The following is a 15,411-nucleotide window of genomic DNA, read 5'->3' as shown; positions in this document are numbered from 1 at the left end:
AGGGTAGGGGGTTAGGGAGGAGGCGGATGGTAGATGGGGTAAAGAGGATCAAATATAGGGGGTTAGGGGGAGGGTGAAGTGGGTAAAGGGGATCAAATATATGGTAGCTGAAGGAAACTGGGCTTTGGGTAGTAAACACACAATAGAATATACAGATGTTAAATTATAATGTACACCTGAAAATTATATAATTGTATTAACCAATGTTACCCTAATAAACTTAATTAAAAAAAGATTGGGAAGGAAAGATAAAAAGAAAATTAAGCATGACATAATTTCAAGCCTTATTTTGTCTTCAAAACATGAATTTTCTTCAAAATATAATCTGAGTACATTTTAGGAAAATTTTCAATAAATGGGAAAGAACTGAAATTTGGAAAACAAAACCCTACACTCCTTTAAATAGTAATATTGTTATTTTATAAGTTACAACAAACACTAAACATCACGTTTTCATTTTTTGTCAAATTCAACTTAAATTAACATCTTAAAAGTACAAACAATTACAGCACAGCACCTCATTTTCTAATTATTTATCTATTTTCTTCATTAAGCTGTGAACTTCCTCAGCTCAGGAACTGGGTTAGTGCTTTATGCATTTCTGCATCTCTAGGTCCTGGCACACAGGAGATCCAGTTTGTGTTTCTCGACTACAGGTCCAAGAAATAGCTCTTTAGCATATGAGTGGTTGCTACCACCAGGTCCTCAATAAAATAACCAAGCAAACACAGTTTCTTTTACCCTTTATTATTTTCATTTTTAAAGTTCTTTTCCTGTCTCCCAGTGCTCTCCTTTCAACTTTCCAAAATTCCCACTTAGGTACCTCCCTCAAGCCTATCTGATGTAAAACATCCCATTGTTTAGAATCCCGTCTCTCCGGATAAATGGAGGGGCAGCCCTACACTTTCAAAATTACAAATGAACATTAATTACCCTCTGCCCCAGAAGGAATGGAATGTAGCCTATACTTGTATATCTATAAAGTGGCTTACATACATGGCTATTAATTTCCTAAGAGTTTACATAAGATTGTTTCTAATTTTTCCTATGCATCTAATTAATAAAACTGATATAATAACATGATATTATAAAATGGAAGACCATATAGCTACCAAAAACCATGATGATATTTTCTATGTACAAATGTAGACTAACCCTCCTGAGATGTATTAAGTCAAAATCTACATAGTGCAGAACGTGTATGAAAGAATATACCTTTAAGAGGACAGAGATGATTAGTACCAGATTCCTAGTCTCAAGAAATTCACGACGTAATGCAGAAAACAAACATGCCACTGATAAAGGGTAATGTATACAAAGTGCAGAGAGAGCACAGAAAAGGGAGATTTCTCTCAAAAATTAACACAAAACTAAGGTTTAAGGAAGGTCATTCCAGGGAGATGACATACAAAGATACTATACATAGAGTCAGGAATAAGAAAGGTAGTTTAGGAAAATGCTAATAAATCATATAATCATCTTGATGTAAACAAAATATTTGATAAAATTAAACACCTACTCATAAAACAAAAAAGTCACTATACAAAAAAGTCATCAGCTTTTCTTAAACCAACAATAAACAGAAAACAACAATTTAAAAGTACATCATTTATAGAAGCATAAAAAAAATCAAAGACCTAGGAATAAATTCAACAAAGGCAGGTAAGACCTCCACAGAGAAAATTTCAAAGCCTTACTTATTTGATAGACATTTTAAAGGATATAAAATAAAATTTACTTATTTATAAATAGAGGAACATGTCAGCCTCCACACTAGAAGATTCAATACTGTAAAGATGTCAAAATTCTGCAGTTATCTGTAGTTTCAACAAAATCAAATAAAAAATCCTACTATTTGTGTGTGTGTGTGTGTGTGTGTGTGTGTAAATTAAGAAGCAGATAAAAACGTCCTAAGAACAGCCAAAGCAATCTTGGGAGACAATGCTTTTGGGAGACCTATGATACTAGATAGTAAGACACACCATAAAATAGTAATAATTAAAGACAGTGTAGTATTGGCAAACAGACCAACAGAACAGAGACCCTCATATGTACCTCTACTTATGATAAAGGTGACACTGTAGGGCACTGGGATAAGGAAGGTATTACCAACAAATAGTGCCGGATCAACTGGGCAAACATACTATTTAAAAACGGAAAAAAAAAAAAAAACCCATTTCATACCATAATCAAAAATCAACTCCAGATTGACTATACATTTCAATGGAAAGGTAAAAGAAGGCTTTTAGATGAAAACAGAGAAAAACATTTCAAACATTAATCAAATGGGATTCGAAAAGCACTAACCTTAAAAAAAAAAAACTGAAGTTGGACTACATTAAAATATCTTAAAATTAATAAAAAAGACACCATTCTCCTCTGCCATTTTTCCACTGATGTCTTTTCCTTTTTAGATTTACCAAATATTTGTCTGCTTTAATAATGTGTTTACATATAACCAATTTGGGGTTTTATGGATCAAAAAAATTTTTCCTAAATCCTTATTTTCTTTGTGTTTACTTACTTATTCTTCCTCTAGCTTGATTTGCAATCTTCCTGCTTTCAAATTTTCCTTTGGGTACTGCTTTAGCAAAACTCCACTAGTTTTTGATATGTAGGACTCTTGTTCATTTCTAAATGATGTGTAATTATAATTGTAACTTCTTCAACCCAAGAATTATTTAGAAAAATATTATTTCCAAGTAGATATAGTATTTTGGCAGCTGCTGCTTCTTTCTCCTCTTCTTCTTCCTCCTCCTCTTCTTCTTCTTCTTTAGTCGTTAATTTTTAATTTGGATGTTCTTTCTAGATCTCCATATTATCAATTTCCTAGAAAACTCCAGAAGTAATTTTTAAAAAATAGTGTTCATGATTGCAAAACTGAAATACATTAAATCTTTGTTATTCAAATATTGCTTTCTTAATCTATAAACAGTGAATTTATCCATTTCTTTTTGTATTTTTAACAATTTGGCTTTATATATTTTGACACTATTTTATTATTAGTTGCATAAAAATTCATGGCATGTCTTGAGAAATGGTACCTCTTTTATCAATATAAAATACACCTCTTCCCTTCCATGCTTTTGTAGCTTGAATTTTATTTTGTCAGGTATTAATCTTATCACAGCTATCTTTTTGTTTTTGTCAGATCTGCCTTTTTCTATTCCACTATTTTCAACTTTTTGATGTTAATTTAAGTGTCTCTTAAAAAAAAAAAAACAGCTAGATTTGTAGGTCTGTGTGTATTAACTCAATGTAAGAATCTGTCAAAAGGGAATTCAACCTTTCATATTTACCAAGCATTCATGAACTTACAACTGCCATATATTTACAATTTTTTAACTTAGATTTTATTTCTAACAAAGTTATGTATGAACAGAGTTTAAGGTGTCAAATAGATCTACAAGACTGTTACACTTACACACATATGCACACAGACACACAGAGGTAGCAGCTCCCCGACACTCAACACCTCCTATTTCCTGCTCCACAGAAGCAGTCACACTTTCTACTCTTGGCTGAGTCACCTGGTATTTAGCTTTATGCACTCTCACCCCTTTGCAGAACGAAGTAAAAATGACTACATTTAGCCATAAGATGGATGATAGATACTGTTAGAAATCTCAGAGACCTGATGAAATACAAATATTGTTATACAAGCTTTAATTTTCTTGCCTCCCCTAGTCTGAAATGTTCATTTTCCCTGTCAAACAAAACGTCAAAACAAGCAGTTCGATTCTAGTTGCAGCCATCTAGAAGAACATAGCTGAATTAAACCAAGCAAGGGCAGAAAAGCCCAGCCAAACTAGAGGGGCTTTTATAATATTTTATAATATATTTTCATAGTATTCTTAAAATATTTTACAAAATTTCTAACCATTGAATCCATGGCCTCCCTTGGGAGCAGGAGAAATCAAGCATCTAGCGTTGTCTCAACTCCTTTCAAGAACACTTACCCTTTAAGACTAAACTATATATATCAAAACTAGGGATTGGGATGCATTGTAAAGAACTTAATAAAATTTTCAGACCTCAAAATATAGATATCTAGAGATTTAACATTAGGAATATAGGTTTCGAATTGCTGGTAGCATTGATCCTGGCATTATGTTACTGAAGAAAGCCTCTAGTAAGGGGTTGGTTATTAAAAGATAAGGGTCTGCCAAAGCTTGATATTACTTATGTTTCAAAGAACTGAAGGTACAGCACAGAATTATTCCATATAGAATTATGTAGCATAAGTATATTCAGCATGGAATTATGACATCTGTACACAAGTCAATAACTACTAGGCCCTAGCTATGGTTTAGAATAGTTCATAAGTGATTATACTCATTTGCTCCATGAGACTTTTTTCCCAGTCCCAGGATCTCTAAGCTAAATTAGATACAAGCACCCAATCGCTCAGGGCAACTATTTCCTTAGGGCACACCATCTGTTTGCAATGCACAGCTAATTCTGAGTCTGGTGGACCTTAAAGAGTATCCCCTGAGGTTTCTGCCTGGCTCCTAAAACTCAATTTATCTCCTTCTCCCATCACAAGGCAAGGGGAGGCTGGATCTGACGAAACTTAAAGGATAGATGAGAAAGAGTGGAAAGGCCCTAGCTAAAAGAATATGTGGCTTTTTTTCTTTAAGGGTAAGGTGAAAAAAACAAAGTGTGATCTTGGGGAGAAAGACTATGTGAGAACAGAAAGACTCAAGCTTATTAAATAGATTAAGTATAAGGAGAGAACAAAAGTAAAATTTACCATGGGAAAATAAAAAGCAAAACAATGGAAAGAAAAAAAAAATAGAGCACTGGCTCACAGGAAAGTGATCTACAGTGCTAATTGTGCTAATTGGCTTGTTTGCTGGTGGGTTAGGGAATTTCAAATCTGCAATGCACAACTATCATTTGTAATTTAAGAAGATAAAAGGAGAGAGAAAAGAAAGAAAAAGAAAAGTCAAGACAACCCTGTGGTTCTCAATCCCTGGTAAATGTCAGGAAAGGGCCTAGAATGTGCATTTCCAAGGGTTCTGGACCTTCGGTGGTTTTATTTCCTTTGGCTATACCAAGTACTGCTGGTTTGTCTGTGTTTAGAGATCAGTAACAGAAACACATCTGGGGTGAGAAGATATTATAGTTTTTTTTTCAATTTCCTCCTCCAACATTTTATGATGAACATTTCAAGCATTCGGAAAAACTGATAGAACTGTGAATACCTATACGCCCATCACCTAAATTCTATAATTGTTACTATTTTGCTATATTGATTTTATCATTATTTACCTATCTATGTGTCTATCTGTTAGGGGTCTGATTTGAGATCTTTCATAAATTTAGGCAATTAAAAAGAAAATCATTCTCCCTCAAAAAGGCTTGAATCAGAAAAGGGATACTAAATGAAGTTCTAAGTGAGGAGGAAGCCAGATTCCTGCTCGGTCATCAGCTGAAGGATCCTGAAAATATCCCTACTATCCTGAGATGTCATGTAACTTCTGAGCCCGTTTCCTCATTTTTATATAAAGCCAGGCAAAATGATATTCATGTCCCCCTTAGTTACGGCCCTTTCTAGCCTAACAATTCGATGATGCTATGAAAAACAATTTTCTTAATAACAATTATCATTTACTTCATGTTTTCTATATGCCGGGAAGCTTGCCACAAGTGTTATGTGCACAAGCTCATTTAATCTTTATAGGTCCCTTAAAATTTTTGAGATACCTCATTTTATGAAAACTATCAACTGATTTTAGTAGCATGCAGCCCCTCTCCAGTTGCACCACACTTCTACATCTTCAGTACTCTTCACTAGCACCAATTTCACACTGCTTTGGTGGAACTAGATGGAACTAGCAATCAGAAATTATCTTTCCTCATTGAGAAACATGAGCAAACTCTGGCCCCTGGTTTGTAATTTTTTTTCGAAATGTGGAATGAGATAAAATAGCTAAAACTACTTCAACTTGTTTATTTTGGTAAAATAATTACATATAATTATTGTTGAAAGAAATCTACAATACACAATCTTGGTGTTTTTATTTAAATCTGTTGCACACTGAATAACAAAATTATAATGTCAGTTTTTCAACTGCAGAAAGTACTCAAATCAACAGCCATGTGCTAAACAAAGAGACTCAATTAGAGCACATTATGGTTCCATTTGGAAATGAATACATCAAGGAAAAAAGAGCTCCACACATATATTGTGTTGGTATAAATGAAAAACTACAGTTACTGCTTTTCTATCTTTATATTCCTCTTTAGGTTTAACTATCTCCTCCATGTTCAGTGCTTCCAAGTATGTGTATTAGTCCTCATTTCCAGTAGGAAAAGCCATTTGTTTTTGCTTTCATCTGTGAGAACTATTTGTATTTCAATGTATATTTAAAGATCTTATATTGTAGAAATGTAACAGGATGCTTGCACAAGGTGTCCTAGAACTATAAATACACACTATTATGTAATCAGTGAGGTTCACACCTAGAAAATCTAGATGGAACGGTTACTCTGAAGCGAGTGAACAAAAATAAAGAGGGTCAGCCCTGTTGGTTAGACTAGGAAACACCGGAATAGGCCTAAAGTAGCTCAGTAACTACAGAATAAGAAAGTGAATCCACTCAAGTCATGGAGAATAAAACCAAATTCTTCACTTTATTTCCCAGTGGTCCTTATACGAAGAATTCTATAATAGATTCTGCTCAAGAGCAGGGAGAAACTTGTTTTTCCCAGTTGAATGAGCATATCTCTAACCAAAGAATGTCCTTTATGATAACATATGTCGATATATTTTATATAAATATTAGGGTTACCATGCAATCCACTTAGGTAGGGCCACGCTCTCTAAGTAAGTGTGGTCTCTCCTAAAGGAGGTCATTTCTAACATCCCTCACCCACAAAGGAGGCAGTTTTTCAAACAAGAAACCCAAGCAAAGACCCTCTAGACCCTGCTGTCTTGGGCTTGTTTGAAGAAAGGTAAATGTCTGGCTCTGTTCACCTTTGGCTGCAGTACCCAGATGATGTCTGATAAATGGAGACAGGCCAAAAGATATGGACATGAAGAAAACGTCTTTGTAAAGCCAGGTTGAATAGTTTCATGTTGCTCTCTACTCATTATCCTCTAGCTTTAAGCAAAGCTTGATTTAAACGTTCCAGCCTTCCATCAGCTGTTCTGTTGGCAGTAGGGTAAGACTAGTGTGTTCCTACTTGGATCAGAGCCTTTAATGGAGAAGAAATATGGTAGCGGCAGTACTAAACCAAACCCTCAAAACACGTTAAAGATTCCAGGGTGAAAAAACAAGAATCAGGCCTGCCAGGTCCAGGAACCTCTTACCACTTGGAGAGTCTCCTCTCATGGCAATCTTCATGCCTGGGGCTCCACATTATTAAGGATGATGGCAGTGTCCTCATGAATTCTCAATAACTGGCAATGAGATCTATGCAAACTCTCAGGTGCCCTTATTGCCTTCACTGCTAGAAAACTCAGAGGTAAGTATCATGCACAAATACTAAAGCTTTCCTCAAAGTTATAGATAACTGTTCTCTTTCTTTTCCTCTTTCACTTATTGGTTCTTATGTTTCTGATCATTAGTTTTGGTCTTACTGCTTGTTTTTATTTCAAGTGTCCTAAATTCTTTTCCAAAAAATGGCCAGAGTACACAAGCCAATCAATGAATAAATTTTTCCTATACAATACGAAAGTTACAAAATAGTGCTCTTCTCAAAGCCGTAAATGTTAGATAAGTATAAAGCCTGTGTGCTAGCTAAAAGCAGTGAACAAAGAAGCTTGGATTACACCTAAAAGTACAGAATTCGAGAGTAGACAGAACTTGGAGTTAATCAATTCCAACCTCCCACCTAACACAAGAATTTCCTTCTCCCACTTCTCAGACAGAAGGTTATCCAGCCTCTGCCTGAATACTTCCAGCGACAAGGAACATAAGACCCTATAATGCTCCATTTTATGTTTCCATTGATAGAAAATCCTCACACGGAGTGAAATCTGCCTCTCAGTCTACCAATTCATTGCAGTTCTTCATTACAGATATGTATTTCCTCTTCCAAAAGACATTCTTTAGCTTAAATATATAATACTTCTCGTTTACTGACCATCTATTGATATCAGGCTATGTGTGTGCTGGGTACTTTATAGACACTATGATACACTATCTTCATAACTATCATTTAAGTTAGATGTTATTCTCCTTTGAAAAGTGAATCCCAGAGAGATATACTGATTAGAATCTAATTCCAGGCAAATATGTGGGGGTTCTTATATCTACTTGCATAAACAAAGATGTTATTAAATTTCTGGCAACCAAGTCACATGATTTGAATGCCTTCAAAACAGAAAGGAAACAAACAAATTAGGTCAATCCAAAGAGAAAAATAAAGATGGTCTTGAGATATGACTGCACCAGTGTTTGGTTTGTGGAGAAAATAACATGAAAAGCATTTAATGTGACAGCCATCAGAGAGCTCCAAGAGACAGTAAAGGTGACACCTATAAAATCACAACCATGACCTGAAGCCAGTGGTGTAAATGCAGGCCCCAAACAGGAAACTTCCCCTCTTCTACCTCAGCCAGAAACCAGAGCAGATTCCCAAGAGGCCAATCATATAACTGCAAAGAAAGCAGCACAGCCTGAAGGCTAATTTCAGTACAACCAGAAAAGCACAAATAATTCATATATACTTCTGTGGTGTTGGGGGGGAGGGGCGTGGGGGGAGGCAGGCAGGGCACAAAACATGGACTTGCAACCCAGGAGGGAAGAATATCACAGTGAACTGAGCAAGGTTCCAAATCTAAGTTAGGAGGTCAGAGTCAAAATAACTACTACTCCACTTACAGTGGCAGGGCACTGGACTCCAAAGGAGAGAATGAGGTGGAAGGCAAATGGTGATAATTGTTTATTTGCCTAAAGTTCTCTCTCATTTCCAAATAGGTTTCAGTCTTATATCTTTGCTGCTTACTGAATAATTTCACTTGGCTATCCTATCACCTTAAACTCAAAATGCTCAAACTAGACTTCATCTCCCCTCAACCTTTCTCTTGCAAAATTCCTTACTAGTTAAAGGCATTATCCAGGGGTAAAAACCCTGGAGTCACATACATACATACATTACATATATATTTTATTTCATGGAGTCCTTCTTAATTTTTGTACTCCATCCACTTTTTACAGCTGAGAACTACTGCCATTCAACAAATATGTACTGAGTGCCTGTGATACACCAGGAACTTTCTATGCACTTGAGATACACTGGTGAACAAAATCAAAAATATCCATTTTCAAGAAGCTTAGATTCTAGTAGGAAAGAGGCAATAAACATGGTAAATACATAATTTCAGAAGACATTGTTACAAAAAAGAAAAAGGAGAGTAAGATCATGGCAATTTTTAAGAGCGGGGGCCAGGGTAAACCTCACTGAGAAAAAGGTAACATTTGCGCAAAGACATGGAAGAAGTGAGGGAGGAGACCATGCAGATATGCGGGAGAAGAGCACTCAGGCAAGAAAGTGGCCATGCAAAGGTCTTAATACCAGCTACTCTGATTTCTGAAATGTCATGAAGCCATCCTTCCACTCCATTCCCAATGCCATCATACCAACTCTGAAATCTCCTAGGCAGCCACCCTGCTCTATTTCTTCTGTGGTATAGTTAACATTCTTTTTTCCACATTAAAACCATCCCCCTAATTTTCAAAGCCCATAATTCTCTAAACCCACCCTTTACATTCTGAATTTCCATTCTTCCCCCTGAATCGTTGAAATTTAGCATGCTCCTTTTTCATATACCCTCCCCTGACTAGGAGTGCTTTCCCTCCACCTCTTATCTATGCTTAACACTATCCATCCTGCAAGGCACACAGAGATCAAGTCCCACCATCTCTATAAAGTAGTCTCTGTGCTTGCTATTATTGAATCTATAGTCATTATATTTCCCCAGCATCATATTTCTTGAAAGCAAGTCTCCCTCTTTTTCTATACTTCCTATGTGTTGATCACTATTAAATATTTGCTAAGGTTAAATGAACTATTTCTTCCCAAAGCTAAAACTCTTTACCAACTTCAAAACATTTTTCTTAGCTTTGATAAACTACTGAGACAGAATGATTAAAGAATGATTTTATTAAAACTAATAAAAAAAATGCATTGGGGGACATAGTTCCATAGTGTAGCGTTAGCACATCTGCTTTACACGCAGAAGGTCCTGGGTTCGCGCCCCAGTGGAGCCACGGTCCATGGTCTACAGCCATGCCACCCTGAACAAACCCCATGTCTGATTTTGGACGCTAAGCAGGGTCAGGCCTGGTTAGTACTTGGATGGGAGAACACCTAAAAAGACAAGGTGCTATAGACATAAATAACAATTAAAAAAAAAAATCCATGGGGGATGATAAAGCCAAAATGTTAATGATGGATAGTGACAGCTTTTTTCTTTTTTCTAATTCAAATTTTCAGTTATTTTCAAGTCTGTGTTTATGTCACTTTGAAATGCAAGGAGACTGGTATGAATCTATATAAATCAATACAAATAGTGAGTAATTAACTATCATTAGACTCACTGGATTCAAATTACCTAAAAATATAATGTCAAAGAAAAATTGCAAGCATCTGAGTAACTTGCAGTTGCAAAGAGGCAAACTGTAATTAAGACAAGCTGAAGCAAATTCTCATGGTTTAAAAAGAAAAAGAAAAAAAAAAAAACCTTTCTGATGAAGTAACCATAACAAGATATTTACTGTATATGAAAACAGCATGTTGTGCTGTAAAGAGTATACACTCTGGAATGCAGTTTTACAAAATGCCAGAGCTGATCTATAAAACCGGACCCATAAAACCAGACTAATTCCACCAATGTTTGAGAAAGTATTCATCTAAAGCAAAGAACACCTACAAATCAACTAATCATAAGTTCATACCTAAGACTGTGGTAACCATAAGAAACCTACCTGCATTATCTGAGCCAAAACTGTACTGGATTTAATTCACAGTAGCAGCAAATCTTAAATGTTTATGAAGACTGCTGGATTTGATATTGAGAAAATTCAGTAAAGAAAGGCATTACATATTATCTTAAGTATTGGAGTTAGGCTGGGTCAAGATAGACCACAAATTTTCAGAAGATTCCAAAACTTTTCTAGAGCCAGCACTGTGGGTCAAAGCATAAAAATCTCTGAGAAACACACCAGCATCTGCCCTCAATTCCAGAAGCAGGAAGCAAAGATGTGACCCAATCACATGATATCAAACCACAGTCCATCTGTTCTGAGAACTTGCATTACGTAAGTCACGGGTAAGAAAGAACAGCAAAAAGTATGCGGTTTGTCAGATGTGCAGGGGGTTCTGCAGTATGAAAAGTCACGTTCTCTCTCACATCAAAAAGGCCATCCATAGAACAATGGCATTTACAAGCCCCACTTCACTAGACACGAATGTATCTGATGCAACACAATAGTTCGACAAGAATGATATGGAGCTCGGATAACTGTTTCAACTAGGCCTAGAAGGACCTTTCAAAAAGAGGCCCTCCCCACATGAACAAGATTTATCTCCCTCTTGATTATTTAGAGCATGTCAGTTCCCGATATAATTTCACTAATAAAGTCGATCATCTAAAATTCTAAACCTAACCAAGTACTGCAGAGCCTTTCAATTACACTTCTTTTCAATTAAACCCCAAATTGTTAGCCATCTTCCAAACTATGTTCAGTCTAGTTTTTTTAATCAATAAGCACTATACCAGGTCCTTTTAACAGCAACATAAAAAAGATACTGACATTCTCTAGAGGACTTTATAACCTTCATTCTCACTCCCTCCCACCTACAGAAGTCACTTTTTATAAGTCCCGTAAAATTCAAGATAACTTCACTTAGGTAAGTCAATCCATTAACCCTGTCCTCCCCCATTCCAAGTCCTTCACATTTTAAAGAGCCATGTAGGGCACAAGATTTGGAATCAGAAAATCAAAGTTCCTGTCTCAGTTCTGCCAGACTCTGAAAAATTCACATCTTTTAGTCGTGCTTTTCCATCTGTAAACGAAAGAGACTTACGACTTTCACCATTAAAATGTCTAGTCTTGGTGGGCACCCCATAATATTCTCCCTCACTTATCCCACTTAGATTACCTTTCTGATTTGTTTCTGGTCACACATTATGGAACTTTCAGAATTGTGGAAAAAAAATAATAGTAGTCAATACATCCAAACCACAGTATATATAAGGAACTTAATTCTAAAGAGTAACTTATCAGCCAGTCAATAAAAGCTTTGATTTCTGCCCTGTTTTAGGCCCCGGGACAGGTACGGACATAGCTTACAAAGAGAGAGCTTAATATTCATAAAATCACCCTCTCTGCCCAGTTGAATCCTAGCCACCCTTCAAAGTCAGTTTAAGTCCTAAAGTGTGCAAGAAGCCTCTCCCAATCATTTCAGCCTACATTAATTATTTCCCTCTTTGAATACTGATGCTTCTCTACAGGGGTGATATTAAGAATATTTAACAACTGGCACCATAATGCTACCAACCATCAGAAAGGATGTCTGATCAATCAAAACACACATGGCCCAGTGGGAATTGCTGGTTGAACATCAGCTCTACCTATTACTACTAATATCAAGCAGCAACCTCAAACTTCAATACAACTTTCTTATTTAATCTTCATGATCTCATGAATTAGGAAAAGTAGGTATCATCCCCATTTTCTGCATAACTAGAGGTGAAGTTGGGACCAATAACCAAATCTAATAACCAACTGCTTCTTTCACATCACATGGTCTGTCCTGAATATATATACAGAATTATCAATTAATATTGCATAAACTGTACTTACATGCAACAGTATAAATTCTACATAAATGTTCGGTCAAATGGAATTCATTTAATCAACAAGCATTTACGTGGAACTGAATATAAAACACAGTGCTAGATTCTGTGCAAAAGAAACAAAAAGCCATGATCCTGGCCCTCTGGGTACCTATAACATGTTCGAGAATAGAGTTAAACAGTGCAGAAGACAGCAGAAACAGACAGCACAAACTGGCAGTGTTATACAGTTCAGGGAAATAAAGACTTCAAGAACTAAACCAGTACAGGAAGTCAGGACTGAGAACTTCTCTCCTCACACTCCCAAAAGGGGCAAAATTGAGTATGTAGTGAAATTGCTGAAAAGTCAAGAGTCAGTGGGAAATCAGAAATCGTTTGAATTGAGGTTTGCAATAGTGAGAAGTGTTGGATACTCAGAGATGGCTTACTTAATCATAAGCCTAAGTGCTGAATACAAATGGAAAATCTTATAAACCCTTTGTAGGGATGGTTGAGAAAGATTAGCTTGGCAGTAGCCTATAGAAAAGCCAAAAAGAGAAAAACACTGGAAAGCAACTATATTTGAAGGATAACACAGGCAGGACTAAATGAATGGATGCATACAAAGAAAGGAAGAGACATTCAAGAGGCACTAATACAGAGCTGGGTTTCAAGCATGTTTTCAAAGAAAAAAGTTATGAAATGGCAGAAAGGAAGCAAACAGCATTCTCACATAGGATATGGAGGCAAATACAGAGGTACTAAACTGTGTACTAGGGCCCAGGAATCAATTTCCCTAGAGAAATCTATGTTGGAGAGAGCAGAAGCTGAGCAGAGAAATCCCAAACTGATACCCAGACAATAAGGAACTGCAAGTTCTTAAAAAGGAAGCCAAATTATAAATTTTAAAAAGCACTGAGCTTCTCCAGTATGTCTGAAAGGATGGAGTGAACCATCAACATAACCAACAAGGGCAGGCAGACCAGCTGAGGTAGTCTAGACTTAAGAGTGTTAGCACCTGAATCAGCTTTGTATTGTGTGCATGCCAGTGCAGTCTGTAAGCTCCTCCACGGCACTGACTGAGCAATGTTCTGTACATCAATTACTCCAATACTGTTCTTAAATCCAGGAAAACTCTGTCTGTTAGGCTAGGTGGAAAAGAATTAATTGTTATTCAAGTTAATAGTGGTGTGGAACTGTAACTTATGTTTGAAGCATAATAATATTGATTCTCCTACCTGTCCACACATTTATCTTGCTCCTATTCTTAGACCAATGTCAAAAATCCATTGTTTCCCCTCATGTAGGCCTAGAGTGAGGGGACTCCAGGAATGTACTAGGAGCCAGAAAGCCAATTGGATTTTCGAATTGTGAGAGCAAAATCTAGAAGTGAATACTAAAAATCAATTGCTCATTAGAGAACTGAGAAAGAAAAATAGGCTATGCCAAACAGATATATATATTAAGGTGTATAGGTTTTGGAAACACTAAGCCCTGGTTGCAAATCCTAACTCCAGCTCTTAGTAATTGAGTACGAAACCTCTCTGCACCTCAGTTTCCTCATCAATAAAACGGGGCAAATGTCACTAGCCCTAAGGGTTCGGTTGTGAAGATTGGATAATGTACTTTTGTGTACTTTATGCATCTACATCATAGTAAGCTCTTAGTAGACAGTAGTTATTAGTAATAATTGGCACCCTCAGTCTAGCTTTTGTTTTTGAAAACGACTGGTGTTTTTCAGAAAGATAAATTTTCTTTCACTGTATTTAAGTTGCTAACTCTAAGGCTCTACGGTTTAGTTTCTGGTGTTTTATTTAGTTTGGATGCTAACAAATTTTTTTACTCCTCCTTCCACGGGGGTAGGTGATGACCACGTACTCCATCCTGATTTAATATTCTGGAAAACGGAGCAAACATTCTCCCTTGAAAACCGGCTACGCAGACAACTGATTCAAACTACTGTTACTCAAGAAAAGGAACATCACTAGCGATGTTCCTTCGAGGAAATAAAAGCGTTTGATCAATTTACAGAGCTATTCCCATTCGAACATTCCAAATCCCGCAGAGTGAGCAAAAGTTCAAGTTTTTACTACAAAAACAATCTGTAGCCTTCTGGATACTGGATTCATTTCAACTCTTCCCAGACGCACGAAAGAAACATTCCGCTCATCTTCGTACCTCCTGCTTCTCACACAAAGCTTCGCAGCTCCTCTTCCAAAGCCACTGCCGTCTAGAAAAGCAGCCCTTCTCCGCGGGGTCGACCCGGCTGACCCCGGGGTCTTAACCACACTTCTCCCCCTCCCGTCACTCGGAGAAGCCCTGGCGGCTCAGAGCTCACACCCGGTGCGGGAAGCTTCCTCTGACCTCAACCCCGCCCGGGGCCCGGAGAGCCTCGCGCACCAACCCGCTTGGGGTGGGGTGCCGGAGACAACGCCACTTCCAGCCCCAGCGCGGGGCGAGGCGGCCAGCGCCAGCCACTCTCACACCCCGCGGCCCGCGCCCACTGGCTCCCCGGGGGCAGCCCCCGACCTCGGACGGCTCTACCCGACGCCACCGCCCCCGGGGAGCCGAAGCTCGGGATGGCCACCCGCTACCCCGCACGTCCAGCCACGCTCGGA

At 37.4% G+C, this 15,411-nt stretch overlaps 2 protein-coding genes across 3 annotated transcripts in view; both read right to left on the bottom strand.

Annotated features, from left to right (window-relative positions):
* TGFBR1 (transforming growth factor beta receptor 1) overlaps nucleotides 1-2,854 on the bottom strand; it is a 37,680-nt gene extending 34,826 nt beyond the window's left edge. For both annotated transcript variants that reach the window (XM_023534191.1, XM_023534192.1), the window contains exon 1: nucleotides 2,525-2,854. The gene's annotated coding sequence lies outside the window, so the exon portion shown is untranslated. The remainder of the gene's footprint in view (nucleotides 1-2,524) is intronic.
* Nucleotides 1-15,411, bottom strand: part of COL15A1 (collagen type XV alpha 1 chain) — a 161,775-nt gene that overhangs the window by 11,932 nt on the left and 134,432 nt on the right. The window lies entirely within an intron of this gene.

This window comes from Pteropus vampyrus, unplaced genomic scaffold, assembly GCF_000151845.1.
Source record: "Pteropus vampyrus isolate Shadow unplaced genomic scaffold, Pvam_2.0 Scaffold123, whole genome shotgun sequence".
Lineage (NCBI taxonomy): Eukaryota > Metazoa > Chordata > Mammalia > Chiroptera > Pteropodidae > Pteropus > Pteropus vampyrus.
This window is presented reverse-complemented; position numbering and strand designations above follow the sequence as displayed.